This window comes from Daphnia pulicaria, chromosome 6 (assembly GCF_021234035.1).
Source record: "Daphnia pulicaria isolate SC F1-1A chromosome 6, SC_F0-13Bv2, whole genome shotgun sequence".
In the NCBI taxonomy this organism is placed as follows: Eukaryota; Metazoa; Arthropoda; class Branchiopoda; order Diplostraca; family Daphniidae; genus Daphnia; species Daphnia pulicaria.
In genome coordinates, this window is record NC_060918.1 from 17,910,400 (window position 1) to 17,926,436 (window position 16,037).

General features: G+C 38.4%; 2 long non-coding RNA genes across 2 annotated transcripts; both read right to left on the minus strand.

The window, feature by feature from the left end:
* Nucleotides 1-6,878: 6,878 nt before the first annotated feature.
* Nucleotides 6,879-7,603, minus strand: LOC124342238. The gene is made up of 3 exons (XR_006918716.1): nt 7,446-7,603; nt 7,177-7,392; nt 6,879-7,093 (listed from the first exon to the last, which is right to left on the minus strand). It is a non-coding gene; the product is annotated as an uncharacterized LOC124342238 (long non-coding RNA).
* Nucleotides 7,604-7,674: 71 nt separating this feature from the next.
* On the minus strand, nt 7,675-8,268 carry LOC124342371. Its single transcript, XR_006918790.1, has 3 exons — nt 8,119-8,268; nt 7,900-8,059; nt 7,675-7,812 (listed from the first exon to the last, which is right to left on the minus strand). It is a non-coding gene; the product is annotated as an uncharacterized LOC124342371 (long non-coding RNA).
* Nucleotides 8,269-16,037: the final 7,769 nt, after the last annotated feature.

Sequence of the window (16,037 nt, forward strand, 5' to 3'; positions counted from 1 at the left end):
GATTTAATATCTCTGAAATATGTAATTCCTACTTTAGCGACTGAATATCGCATTCGCCGGATATACAAACAACATCAAAATTTTTAACACGTTAGATTTAAAGAATGAAGACGAGCAATTAAAATTTTGCTGTAAAAAATGGTTAATGAAATCACTCTCTTAGAAACGCAAGGCATTGAAATTCAAACTGAAAATGGACCTTTGCAGGTGTACAGTAGCTACACAAAGTTTCCGCACAGCTGAGAGAAGCTTATGGGAAAACGGGTATTTTGAAAATTCGCCAAAAATCGAGTTTTCGTCGGACGAAAACGATTTTTGGACAGGGGGTTCTTAGACTTAAGGTTTATAGCATATATTTTTTGGGTATTTTTTCGTTCACGCGAACGTCCCTTTTAAATTGGAAGTAAAAGTTTCCGCACAGTCGAGAGGGCCAGTAGTAAATCGTACTACTTTGGCTCTCTTGTACTGGACGGAAAAGAGGGCTAGGAGAGTTCTTTAGGGCTTAAAAAAAAGAGCATCGTTAGCTCTATAACCTCATCTGCAATGTTTACCCCCATGCCATTTGAGAAATCACTTTAATTTCGATGTGAAAATGAAAAGTTTTCATTTCTCAGTTATTTTCCCTTTGTTACCCCCTCCCGTAGTTGCCGGTTTTTCCAAATACCGAGATTTTAAATATTAGGGGCAGGGGGAGAAAAAAGACAGGCCATCTCTAGGACCTTTTTTTAGACTTGGTATTTGAAAAACCGGCAACTACGGGAGGGGGGAACAAAGGGAAAATAACTGAGAAATGAAAACTTTTCATTTTCACATCGAAATTAAAGTGATTTCTCAAATAGCATGGGGGTCAACATTGCAGATGAGGTTATAGAGCTAACGATGCTCTTTTTTTTAAGCCCTAAAGAACTCTCCTAGCCCTCTTTTCCGTCCAGTACAAGAGAGCCAAAGTAGTACGATTTACTACTGGCCCTCTCGACTGTGCGGAAACTTTTACTTCCAATTTAAAAGGGACGTTCGCGTGAACGAAAAAATACCCAAAAAATATATGCTATAAACCTTAAGTCTAAGAACCCCCTGTCCAAAAATCGTTTTCGTCCGACGAAAACTCGATTTTTGGCGAATTTTCAAAATACCCGTTTTCCCTTAAGCTTCTCTCAGCTGTGCGGAAACTTTGTGTAGCTACTGTATGTCAGATTAGCACAATTTACATGTGATGATTTGGGCATGAATGAGATAAATGGATTCATGGGGAGTTTTTATTGTGACCCTTTTTGTTTATTCTGTTATGCAACGCGAGACGACTTGAGAAAGAATTGGATTTTCATTATTTAAATAAAAAAACATTAGTCAAAAAATTTGTCTTTCGTATGTCAACCAAGAAGTTTTGGTGGTAATAAACTGTTTATTGGAGAGGCACAATAAACCTGTCCCATTAAGCATCAGGCGACTGATGATCGGCTTAGCATGGTCGAATTTGCGGGCGCCGACGACCAGTTTAGCAGCAGCATTCTGTAGTCGTTGAAGACGAGCGATCAGCTTCTCTGGTAGATTGACGAGCAGGGAGTTGGCATAGTCGACATGCGATAAAACCAATGCATTAACAAGGCATTTCGCAGCTGAGGTGGTCAGGAACTTCCGAATTTTGCCAATCGTCCGTAGCTGGAAGAAGCAAATCTTGTACACCCGACCAATTTGGGCCACCATGGAGAGGGAGCTATCAAGAACACCCAGGTTTTTAACTGAGTCGGACGGCGGGATGACGGTGTCACCAAGGGCGAGAGGAATAGGCGCTATCTTGGTCGCAGCGTGAAGAGAAGATGTGTAGAGAAGAAGGTTCTTACTTGAGTTAGGCTTTATTTTGTTCCTTGTGAACCAGTCAGTCGTGGACGAAGCACAGTTGGCCAGGACAGTAAGAGCATTCACTTGGCCAAGAAAGTCAGGCAGAATTGGAAAGCTTAGGTACACTTGAGTATCGTCGGAGAACTGATGCATCTTCACACCAAAGGGAGTAGCCAACGTTCGTACCGGATTCACATAGGTGGTAAATAGGACTGGGTCTAACACTGAACCTAGCGGCACCCCCGTCATAAGCACTACGTCAGGCGAGCAATCACCGTTGATCGCTACACACTGTTTTCTCCCGCTGAGGTAGGAACGAAACCAATTGAGAGCCATCCCACGAATACCGAAAGATACAGAGAGACGATCGACTAATGTCGCATGATCAATTGTGTCGAAAGCGGCACTAAGGTCAAGCAACAAAAGAGCGTTTCCACATCCACCGTCGATAGCTCGGAGATGGTCATCAACAACCGACAGGAGGGCCGTCTCGGTCGAATGGTGTGCTCTATAGGCGGATTGGCAAGGAGAGATAAGGTCGAATGCAGCGATGTGGTCGTTGAGTTGGGAGAGGACAAGCCGCTGCAACGTCTTAGACAGGAACGATAAGCCAGAAACGGGTCGGAAGTTGGCTAAAACGTCACGATCGAGAGAGCCGTCCTTTAACAAAGGAGTGATCAAGCCCCGCTTCATGGTATCTGGGAATTGGCCGGATGAAATAGAAAGATTAGCGATTTTGACAATCGAAGGAGCTAGGGCACTAAGCACTTTCTTCAGGATCGATGTTGGAATCGGGTCGAGGGGACACGATTTTGCTGGGGACACGCGGATAATGTCGCACACCATAGCAGTAGTCACCAGCAAGAAACCATTTATAAGATCCGCCTCACTATGAAGAGTAGAGAAAAGACATTCTGGCGGAGGAGGACTATCAGGCGGCAAGCCGTCGGCTAATTTGTCAAGCCCCTCTCGTAATTTCAAAATCTTCGATCAGAAAAACTCGTTGAAGGTCACAACTAGGTCAGAGGAAGAAGTGTGCTTCGGTAGCGACAATTGTTTCGGTCTACCCATCAGACTGTAGACTAGTTGATAGAGTGGCTTCTGGTTACTACCACACTCGGAGACCTTAGCAAGCAAGAAGGAGGCCTTGGTAGACTTCAAAAGAGCAACCTAGGAAAAAGATACACTGTGTTTCCCAGTACGTCTTAAAATCTAAATGTATAAATTTGTACTTTATTTGTTCCTTTTATTGGTTAAATTTCTTTAAGATGCAGGAAATTCTCCCTGCATGGGCAGCAGAATTGGCACTCCCAACCGATCGTTCTCAGAAATTGATCGACGCAAAATATTTTCTAAAACTCCAAAGAAAGAAGATTTGGAAATAAGTGTTATTGGAGTGGAAGAAATTGATCGAAACAACCCGAGAGGTCCAACGAAATGCGAAGAAACAATTTTTCGTGCAATAGGTCTCGGTAAGAAACAAATTACATTTTGGGAGACCGACTCTTCGTCCATTGTTGATCATCAAATTAGACAGTAAGTTGAGAATGGTTATTGTAAATAGATGCTTAAAAATTACGCCTAAAAATTACACATTTGTTTCAGGGCGTTTTCAATCTTCCTTGAGGTAAAAGGTGGGCTTAACATATGGGCGTACACCGGTGGGAATAATCATTCCCTGGTGGAACTGGGAGCACCCATTGTAAAAGGCACAGTGTTGAGGGTAAGAAATGTTACGTTTGTTGAATATCCTATTTACGATCAAATACATATTTATTTTGCAACAGGGATGTTCTTCAAGAGTGGTAGTTTCAACCAGGAGAGAGGAAGAAAACCTCCCACAAATAATCAAGATTACCGAAGTATTGGCTGCGTGTGGCTACTGTAAAAAAGATTTTGACTTATGCGTTTTGGATTTACTCGAAAACAGTTGGTTTAATCAGAATCATTCAGTTGCAAAGCTAATCGATTGTTTTATAAATTCCTCTGTATGTTTGTTATTTAGCAGATTTGGAAAAAAGAAGTCCCAAAATTTAGCAAAACATGTGCATCGGGTGTGACTAGTGTACCTATAAGATGGAGCAATATTACGAGTGATTCTCGACATACGCCTCATCTACGTATGGCCAATACCCTGGTTACCTGCAAGTCAGATGACACCAGCTCTACTTTTGTGTCTGAATCATCTAAATCTACGGCTCAAGACATTTTTCTTCCTCGACTTCGGGTTAACGACTGGGTGTCCCAGTTGTTTCTTTAAGTCATTCATTTGATGAGTCGACCACCGAGAATTATCGCGATGAATTGTCGGATTCTGATTTTGTAACTGAAACATAAGACGGGGTCGGAAAAGCACCAGAAAAAAGTGATGTTTATCAGTCATACTGAAATCTCATAATGTGATCCTGAATTCCGTAATGAAATTACGATTTAAAGGGCAAATCTATACAAAGAATGTCTCGCTGCAGTTAGTGATCACTTTTTTACGTAATTATAAGAAGTAATATCACAAATTATTTAATTAAAAATACTAATTTTCAGTTTTATTTCAGGGAAAAGATTAAATATCCACTGGTTGTTCGATTTGACGAAGAGGGTGGCTCCGACTACGGTGGTTTAAGAACTGATCCAGTGATTCGAATGTTCGACAGCATTGAAGAAACGATTTAGCTTATTCATGTTTCGTACATTTCGTCCTTCTCAAACACCGACGGGAAAGAAACGGAGGAAGAGAACTACTCAATTATTTTCGCGTATGGAGTCTGGTGTGCTATTGGGGTAGTACAGCTCCAGATGTGTTCCCCATTCATTTGACACTGGCATGATACCTTGGAAAATGACCACCCTTTTAAAGAAGGCCTTGACGTCTTGGAAGTAAATGCTTTGTTGAAGAAGAAAGACTATTGTTCAAACCCGTCAAACTATCGGTGAAAGAATTCGAACAACTGTTGGAACCCGCAGTGGCACCTTCTGAAAACTGCTTTCAAAGGTTCGCAGAAGACAGAGCGCTTGACGAAATCCTGTCGTTCTTGCGAAGACTTGAGAGTATAAATTTTTGTTTTATTCAATAAGTTTTCGAAATAAATTAATTACTCTTTTGAAAAATGTAGACGGTGATATAAAAGGAAAAGATTCTAATGGAAAAAAATTGACAGTGGCTTCAGTTTACCGCTTCATTACATCATCAAAAATTGTTCCGAGAGTACGGCACGATAAACTCGCCTACAAGTTCGTGTTAAGCAAGAAAAACATCCTGGCGCGACCGGAAGCCTCAACGTGCTTCCACTAGTTCTCTTTTCCCATAACGTCGTCTCAGCAAGAAATAAATATGTTGTGGTTAAGTGCGTCGACTGAGGCAGACAGAAGCTACCACAAGATGTAAATCCAAGATACTTTTGGTAGCCATGGATGATTTTAAGCTTACAACTGTGTTATGTGCTCTAGGGTGTACAGTAAAAAGTGGACATTTTTTTATTAACTCGGCATTTGAGATTTGGGTTAATAATTGTAAAATAAATAACTTCTTAAAGTCTTGGATTTTTAAAATAAAATTATCTTTCCCCACTTGCCAGTATAATTTTTGTGTTTGGTTGAAATTCATTTTTTTTTATGGATTCCAAAATCGAGAAATAATCTCATCGTAAATAATCTTGGCGATGGCTCGAACAGTAGAAGTAAATGGACCGCAACTATTATCTCTTTTTAAAAAGATAACGTTTTAAAATAAGGTGATTGATTGGGAGTTTTGAACCAAGAATTTCACTGATTGTAGATCCAACAAGCCAATGATGACTTTCAGAACGAAGCACACGTTTCATTTTCACTTACACTTGTTTCTCGTTCGTTCGTTCGTTTCTACGCTTCTGACAATTAACTGACAACAACAACACCTCTTTCAGTGACCCCTAGCGGCCAAAGTAAATTTTCTGCCAACATTGGCGCTCTTTGAACTGATTGTGCGTGAAGATAAAAAAGAGGTGGAGGGCTCAAATTTTAAGTAAGCGTGCCTCATATGTGTAGCTAACGAACGGCAAAGCGCCGTTTAAATTCATTTAGTTTTAATTCAGTTTCTAACCAAAAATATTTAAAAAAAAATGAATTTCAACCAAACACAAAAATTATACTGGCAAATGGGGAAAGATAATTTTATTTTAAAAATCCAAGACTTTAAGAAGTTATTTATTTTACAATTATTAACCCAAATCTCTAATGCCGAGTGAATAAAAAAATGTCAATTTTTTACTGTACACCCTAATGTGCTCGCACCTTTAATTAACGAATGTTGCGACTCAATTATGTTATTTGAAATACGCATCAAGAGATGAATTACCTAGGAATCGAAGTGCCTGAAATTGTATGAATCTTGGATTTTATTGAACGCATTCAATCGTTCCTGTTAGCATTCTTTTTTATATTGTGTTTCTCGTTCTACGTTACACAGCATACGATTGATTTTGTACTCTAGTTCACTAATTCAGATCCGCTAAAAGCGTAAAAAAATACAGAATTCAAACCAAAAAGTGTTATTGTTTTTCCCCGAGTACAATCCGAAATAGAACACAATGAAAATTAATTTTCTCTGCTGATGGCGCTACACGCTAGAATGTTAAAATTCGGCCATTTTAACTGAATTATCAATTAATAGTGATCATGATGGACACGAGCTATGTGCGTGATATAGAAGACATTGAAGACCAGCTATTTGTCTTGCCTTTTAATCATCGTAGGATTTTCGCCTTTCGCAATCTTTCGCAATAGTTGCAATGTCCCAGACTGGGGTTTAAAAAAACCTTTGGGAAAAAAGTAGATTTCCGAGATAAAATAAAATTGTTCTTGTAATGTCTAGTTCACGGTTCAAAATCTGAAAGACAACAAACATGCTTTGAAAAATATTTTTAATGCTAATGAACAACGAAATTGATAGACTTGGTGCACAAAAACTGTTTCGAAACGTAATCTTTATATCAGACGAAATCAATCTACGCATTGATCGATTATAAATCGATATAAGTTTGATCTTTCTGTATTACCCCAGCATTTAAACAGTTAAATGGAAATGAATTTATCAAAAACAGAACATTTATAATGCTGCTTTGACATTCATATACATCGCAAATGCATTTTCAAGAGTAACTACATTCGCATCAAAGTTCAAATTTCTCATTTCTTCTCGCATCAAGAAATCGTCAATGCTGCATTCATCGGTCGGGTATGTTGGCAACTTCCTTACAGCTTCTTGCATTTTTCCGACGTCCTTAACAAGGAAAGAATCAAGACAATTACGATTATAATTGAAATACTTTGAATCAAGTCAGGAGGTTAGAAGTCTAGAGCTACCTGTTTTAAAAGATCGCATTCGTCGTCCGTCTCCTTCAAAGCTTCCCGTGAAATAGGCGTTTGGGAGTTTCGTTATGTTCTGTGCTTAGAGGATGGTTATTCCATCCCTGGGCGAAGGGATCGACAGTTCTAATCAACAACGGACGGCACGTTATGTGGAGGGACACTAGATCCATCAAGGACGATGGATTTAAATGGCCATTGGTCTCTCATGAACTAAATAACAGACCAATTAATAAATGGTTATTTGGAAACATAACAAAACGTACTATAACATTATGTGGAATGGTTCAAGAGCAGCTTCAAACAAATCACGCCAGGAACGCTCGACCCTCTGATTATGCACCGACTTGCCGGCGATAAATGGATTGCAAATTTCTGATCTTGCGGCTAACATGAAATCACAAACACCATAATTTTCTGTCCCATGGTCAATGAAAACAATTTCAAAATATGAACTGTGTATTATTTTTCATAACCTTATTTCCTTACCTCACGCGTAATGGTAAACCCCATTTCACAACAGCGCCAGAAAAAAGGTTTAAGGTTGTTGCAGCTCGATTGTTGGATGATAAGTTAAGAACCACCATTAACCTCGAATATCCATCAACGCAACCTTGGACGTAAAACTTCCATCTAAAGATAAAAGTACTGCTATTTTACTTGTGATTGAATTAATTTTAATAAGTCTTCCTTGATAGTTTATGATGGCTGTCGACGTACCAAAGAGAGAGAAGATGTTTCACGCTCTATACCCTCCTCTTGATTGTCCTTCTTGGAGGATCCCTCCGTAAGTCCTTCACTCTACAAAATGATTCTCTCGATCTGTGTAGACTAACTTTTGGCCCACTGATTTTGTATTTCCCAACAAAGTTTTTGAATCCTATAATTAAATGAAAGATTTAAATATAGTCACTGACCACAACACACTGTGCTGTTTACCAGAGTCGGGAAACAGCCTGATTATACCACGGACTATGCAATCTAAATGCGAGTTTGTTATTTCGGAAAATTTTCGTGATCTTAATCCAGCTTTTTTCATATTGTACTTGATTTTCCATTGTTGCAATCCCAAAAGTTTCGTTATTTTTGGTACAGTGTATCCTTTTTCGGAAACATCAAAAGAAAAATATATTTCATCACATTTCAAAAATCTGTAAAAAAGCAAAAATTTCCTATACTGAGTAGATCAGACAGCATGTCATCAGAATCCCCCGAATACTTCAATTTCAACTCAGCAGTAAAAAACTTCAGTAAAAAGTTCGAAAACTCAATATTTTCAGTATGAAATGCTGATTGATTAATAAGTTCTGTTTGTTGGGCATATATGAAAGTAATAAAACATTAAAAATAATATTAATTATGAAACATTTAAGTTATTACTTAGACATGGCGTGTATGGTTTAATTAGATTACCTAGTATTTCGCTGAAAGATTGGTCGAAAACAGACATCTGGTGCCCGATTAAGCCCAAAGAAGTTTTTAAAGAATTCAGTATAGAGCACTCAGATATACCAAACATGTTTACGTACCTGAGTGAGCAGCGTGCTGCACTGACTTTGTTTGATTCATACATGTATACTCTGCAATTGCAAAAAAATTAAGCATGAAAGTAGGTGCAAGCAAATTTGCACTCAAAGAGTAAAGCACTACTGCAAAACATGTTTTACTTATCTGGTACTTCTGATGTCAGCTGGACGATGTTGCACGTAAATTGGTTGACCATCTTGTGTGACAGTGGAACAATCAGTTGGAAACAAAACAATAAATGAATGCTTAAATACTAGAAACTCATGTTTATGTACCTAGGTGAGGCTGATGAGCAACTTGCTGCACTGAGAAAGCCTAATTGCTCTACCATTAGAGAAAAATGAAGTGTGAAAGTAGGTCCAAGCAGACTTACACTCTAGATTCGAAGCATTTCAGGTGTGAGTTATGGAAATTGAATGTGGATCGTAACACAATATTGTATGTTTTACTCTCAAATAATAAGATTTTGCAAGACTGCTGACTGCTTACTAAAAAAAAGTTTACCTGGCTGGGGCTGGCTAACAATTTCTTGGAGGAAATTGATGGCTGCCCCGACAATTGACTGAATAACGGGCACATTGGCAACCAAATTTTGAAAATTTTGAAAAGGATCCATTTGTGTACGAAGAACTAGCAGTCCGCATATGCGCATATGCAACAGATAGACATCATTAGACGTCGCCTCGTGGACCCGTCCTGACCAGTTGAATAAAAGTAAATTTTCTGTTCAGTATTCATATCAAAGATAAGATGGGACACTGTCGTGTTAAAGTGGCCATGACACTTTTCTGCGCGCCATCTAGTGGATAATGCCCTCCCTTCATCATTAGCGGACGAATTGTCAGCAATTCCCCCTCGCACGTACTGGTTGTGAGGCGGCTTGTTTGAATTTTGGCAAAGGAAGCTAGAGGAGAACGACTTGCATGAGAGTATGCTGCCCGTATATTGATACCACCTCGCCTAAAACATGTTTTCATATTAAATATAAGTGTTTCTCATTAAGATTAATTTTTAAATAAAGATTAAGATCATTAAGAAGAATTATATCAATTTTTGTCACTTTTGATGGGAATGGGAAAACCAACTTCTTCCCGTTAAAAAAGTTGTTTTTTTACCTATAACTTTGATTTCCCCCCTTTTCTTCCTAACAGTGAATACTTTATTCATTTCTCTATTACCTAATTTTTATTTCTATCCCCAATTCCATCTGGTTAATTTTTAATTAATTTTTGTTTGTGACTGGTTTTTTTTTGTCTCCTGTAGCAGAAGAATTTCGTTCGTAGCGTGGTCGATTCTGTCTAGAAACGTCTGCTACAGGAGACGAACAAAAAAACCAGTCACAAAAAAAATTAATTAAAAATAAACCAGATTGAATTGGGGATAGAAATAAAAATTAGGTAATAGAGAAATGAATAAAGTATTAACTGTTAGGAAGAAAAGGGGGGAAAATCAGAGTCATAGATAAGAAAACAATTTTTTAACCGAGGAGAAGTTGGTTTTCCCATAAGACGCTGTAGGCGACACAGACCGAGTTGGACACAAATGAGATTTTCGCATTTGCGGAGAATGCACAACGCAGGATGTCCAACTACTCCATTGATTTTCTATTTCAAATTGTAAATCGATTTTCAGAAAAAAAATTCAAAAAAATGATACTTTGGTACCCCATATTGGTACCCCATATAAAACTTCATAACTTGCAATAAACATATTTCCGAATTTTGGTTTTAATTTATTTAGATTTGATTTGGATTTAGATTTTTTTAGAATTTAAATTTAACCGATTTTTTTAATTTGATTTTTTTTTCCGATTTAACCGATTTGATTTGAAATTTTTTTTATATTTTCATTTGGATTTGATTTGGATTTGAAATTCTTTTTATTTTTAAGATTTGATCAAATCCTAAATAATCGTCAAATCCGGCCGTTCCGTCTTCATCGTTGCTGGGTAGGCTGTGTGTCATTTACTGCAGGAACATGAAACTTTTCACACGTTGGATCGTGTAACTTATTTTTGTGTAGGGTAATACTCGGCCTGCGGTCGAGAGAGACTTCAGCGGCGGCCGTTGTGGCGGCAGCGGTGGCCAGCATCGCCCGGCAAGGGCTGACAGTATCGCTGACGGCCTAGCTGGCTGGAATCAGCGACATAGCCATCAATGGCTAGTCGGTTGTCTCGGGGTGGCTATGGAGAGAGCTGGGGATAGAGTAGAGTGGTGTCATATCGCACTCCCGAAATTGTATGGATATTCAAGTTCATTTTCATTTTTCAAATTCGTTTTCACTTTTGATAAAATTCATTTTCACTTTTTAAAATTCATTTAGTTTTTAAAATTAATATTCATTTTTCAAGTTCATTTTCATTTTTCAAATTTGTTTTCAAAAGATTTTTAATTTTTGAATCTATTTTCAACTTGATTTCAATATTCAAATCGATTATCAATTTTTTTAAAATCAAATTTAGTAATCGATTTTTGAAAAAAAAATTGGAAAAAGTCTCTTCCCTCTACCGGGAATCAGTTCATCAAACTAAATTTCCCGTGTATGCTTATGGCATCGCGATTGCTCGGATAACTTACTTGATACGCCCCTTATCTCTGATTCATATTTGGTTTTCAAGTGCAAATGCGACAACTTTTTGATTTTTGAATTCAATTCAATAATTGATTTTGATTTTCGAGTTAAAATTAAATTCATTTTTCAATTTAAAATTTGTTACGAATATTATTTTTATTTGGAATAATCATGTTGTTTTTTAATTTTTTATTTGGTTATTAGTTTCCATTTTAATTTTTGAGTTTACTTTCAAAATTATTTTGATTTTTGAAATGAAATTCGAATTTTGTTTCAATATTGATTAATTTCTTAACTTCGTTTTTTATTTGCAAAGCGTTTTTCAAATGGAGTAGTTGGACATCCTGCGTTGCGCATTCTCCGCAAATGCGAAAATCTCATTTGTGTCCAAGCTGGTGTGTGACTGTGTGTCGCCTACAGCGTCTTATGGGAAAACCAACTTCTTCCCGTTAAAAAAGTTGTTTTTTTACCTAGAACTTTGATTTCCCCCCTTTTCTTCCTAACAGTGAATACTTTATTCATTTCTCTATTACCTAATTTTTATTTCTATCCCCAATTCCATCTGGTTAATTTTTAATTAATTTTTGTTTGTGACTGGTTTTTTTGTTGTCTCCTGTAGCAGAAGAATTTCGTTCGTAGCGTGGTCGATTCTGTCTAGAAACGTCTGCTACAGGAGACGAACAAAAAAACCAGTCACAAAAAAAATTAATTAAAAATAAACCAGATTGAATTGGGGATAGAAATAAAAATTAGGTAATAGAGAAATGAATAAAGTATTAACTGTTAGGAAGAAAAGGGGGGAAAATCAGAGTCATAGATAAGAAAACAATTTTTTAACCGAGGAGAAGTTGGTTTTCCCATAAGACGCTGTAGGCGACACAGACCGAGTTGGACACAAATGAGATTTTCGCATTTGCGGAGAATGCACAACGCAGGATGTCCAACTACTCCATTGATTTTCTATTTCAAATTGTAAATCGATTTTCAGAAAAAAAATTCAAAAAAATGATACTTTGGTACCCCATATTGGTACCCCATATAAAACTTCATAACTTGCAATAAACATATTTCCGAATTTTGGTTTTAATTTATTTAGATTTGATTTGGATTTAGATTTTTTTAGAATTTAAATTTAACCGATTTTTTTAATTAGATTTTTTTTTCCGATTTAACCGATTTGATTTGAAATTTTTTTTATATTTTCATTTGGATTTGATTTGGATTTGAAATTCTTTTTATTTTTAAGATTTGATCAAATCCTAAATAATCGGCAAATCCTATGGAGTGCGAAACGAACACTTTTTCCAAAAATGTTTTTCAAAAATCGATTACTAAATTTGATTTAAAAAAAATTGATAATCGATTTGAATATTGAAATCAAGTTGAAAATAGATTCAAAAATTAAAAATCTTTTGAAAACGAATTTGAAAAATGAAAATGAACTTGAAAAATGAATATTAATTTGAAAAACTAAATGAATTTGAAAAGTGAAAATGAATTTTATCAAAAGTGAAAACGAATTTGAAAAATGAAAATGAACTTGAATATCCATACAATTTCGGGAGTGCGATATGACACCACTCTACTCTATCCCCAGCTCTCTCCATAGCCACCCCGAGACAACCGACTAGCCATTGATGGCTATGTCGCTGATTCCAGCCAGCTAGGCCGTAAGCGATACTGTCAGCCCTTGCCGGGCGATGCTGGCCACCGCTGCCGCCACAACGGCCGCCGCTGAAGTCTCTCTCGACCACAGGCCGAGTATTACCCTACACTAAAATAGGTTACACGATCCAACGTGTGAAAAGTTTCATGTTCCTGCAGTAAATGACACACAGCCTACCCAGCAACGATGAAGACGGAACGGCCGAACGGGACCGGCTTTCACCTGAGAAAAGTTCCAGTCACGCCTCGGTGTGACGTTCTCGCGAAGTTCTCGTCATTCCACTAACTGCCAATTGCCCGGAAAGAAGTGTTCTGGTACATTTCGCTGGATAGGCCTATGCGTCCTGTACTGCTGCGATACTCTGCCGTTCAATCCGATTATATCCGACGAGAAGAAGAAGGCCAGAAGGCGGCCACGCCTTCTTACTGACGTGGATCCTCATGTTGGTGCTGGCCGGTGCTGGCCCTGCTGGAAATTATCCGCTATCTAAGCGGATTGGGGAGCTGGACTTCTCTATTGTCTCTACGTCTTTGCCATGTGGTCCAAGTGCGTCGGAAGTGTTACCTACCCGATACTCTACGGCATTTATATACAATTGGGCCATTTCCAAGGAAGAGCTCATTGGAAGGATGGCTCTGTCTCAGCTGCAGCGACGGATTGAACACCAAAAATTGGCGCAATGTCTATCTTTTCTACCATAATGGAGGCAGCGGACATGATGGTGGAGGCCAAAGAAGAGGATCCAAATGGTCATGTTGCTCATGTCCGTTTCAACATAAAAGCTTTTTTTTCATGGCCGGCCTCAAATAAAAGTAGTCGTATAGGAACATGAAACTTTTCACACGTTGGATCGTGTAACCTATTTTTGTGTAGGGTAATACTCGGCCTGCGGTCGAGAGAGACTTCAGCGGCGGCCGTTGTGGCGGCAGCGGTGGCCAGCATCGCCCGGCAAGGGCTGACAGTATCGCTGACGGCCTAGCTGGCTGGAATCAGCGACATAGCCATCAATGGCTAGTCGGTTGTCTCGGGGTGGCTATGGAGAGAGCTGGGGATAGAGTAGAGTGGTGTCATATCGCACTCCCGAAATTGTATGGATATTCAAGTTCATTTTCATTTTTCAAATTCGTTTTCACTTTTGATAAAATTCATTTTCACTTTTCAAATTCATTTAGTTTTTCAAATTAATATTCATTTTTCAAGTTCATTTTCATTTTTCAAATTCGTTTTCAAAAGATTTTTAATTTTTGAATCTATTTTCAACTTGATTTCAATATTCAAATCGATTATCAATTTTTTTTAAATCAAATTTAGTAATCGATTTTTGAAAAAAAAAATTGGAAAAAGTGTTCGTTTCGTATGGGGTGCGGATTGAACACTTTTTCCAAAAAAACTTTTCAAAAATCGATTACCATATTTGATCTGAAAACAAATTGATAATCGATTCGAATATTGAAACCAAGTTGAAAATAAATTCAAAAATTGAAAATGTTTTGAAATTGATTTCATAAATTGAAAATGATTTTGAAAAATGAAAATGATTTCGAAAAACTAAAATGAATTTGAAAAACTAAAATGATTTCGAAAAATGAAAACGAATTTGAAAAATGAAAATGAACTTGAAAAATGAAAATGAACTTGAATATCCATACAATTTCGGGAGTGCGATATGACACCACCCTACTCTATCCCCAGCTCTCTCCGGATGCTATAGCCACCCCGAGACAACCGACTAGCCATTGATGGCTATGTCGCTGATTCCAGCCAGCAAGGCCGTCAGCGATACTGTCAGCCCTTGCCGGGCGGTGCTGGCCACCGCTGCCGCCACAACGGCCGCCGCTAAAGTCTCTCTCGACCGCAGGCCGAGTATTACCCTACACAAAAATAGATTACACGATCCAACGTGAAAAGTTTCATGTTCCTATACGACTACTTTTATTTGAGGCCGGCCATGAAAAAAAAGCTTTTCTGTTGAAACGGACATGAGCAACATGACTATTTGGATCCTCTTCTTTGGCCTCCACCGCCATGTCCGCTGCCTCCATGATGGTAGAAAAGATAGACGTTGCGCCAATTTTTGGTGTTCAATCCGTCGCTGCAGCTGAGACAGAGCCATCCTTCCAATGAGCTCTTCCTTGGAAATGGCCCAATTGTATATAAATGCCGTAGAGTATCGGGTAGGTAACACTTCCGGCGCAAGTGGACCACATGGCAAAGACGTAGAGACAATAGAGAAGTCCAGCTCCCCAATCCGCTTAGATAGCGGATATAATTTCCAGCAGGGCCAGCACCAACATGAGGATCCACGTCAGCAAGAAGGCGTGTCCGCCTTCTTCTTCTCGTCGGATTGAACGGCAGAGTATCGCAGCAGTACAGGACGCATAGGCCTATCCAGCGAAACGTACCAGAACACTTCTTTCCGGGCAGTTGGCAGTTAGTGGAATGACGAGAACTTCGCGAGAACGTCATACCGAGGCGTGACTGGAACTTTTCTCAGGTGAAAGCCACCCATTCGGCCGTTCCGTCTTCATCGTTGCTGGTTAGGCTGTGTGTCATTTACTGCAGGAACATGAAACTTTTCACGTTGGATCGTGTAATCTATTTTTGTGTAGGGTAATACTCGGCCTGCGGTCGAGAGAGACTTTAGCGGCGGCCGTTGTGGCGGCAGCGGTGGCCAGCACCGCCCGGCAAGGGCTGACAGTATCGCTGACGGCCTTGCTGGCTGGAATCAGCGACATAGCCATCAATGGCTAGTCGGTTGTCTCGGGGTGGCTATAGCATCCGGAGAGAGCTGGGGATAGAGTAGGGTGGTGTCATATCGCACTCCCGAAATTGTATGGATATTCAAGTTCATTTTCATTTTTCAAGTTCATTTTCATTTTTCAAATTCGTTTTCATTTTTCGAAATCATTTTAGTTTTTCAAATTCATTTTAGTTTTTCGAAATCATTTTCATTTTTCAAAATCATTTTCAATTTATGAAATCAATTTCAAAACATTTTCAATTTTTGAATTTATTTTCAACTTGGTTTCAATATTCGAATCGATTATCAATTTGTTTTCAGATCAAATATGGTAATCGATTTTTGAAAAGTTTT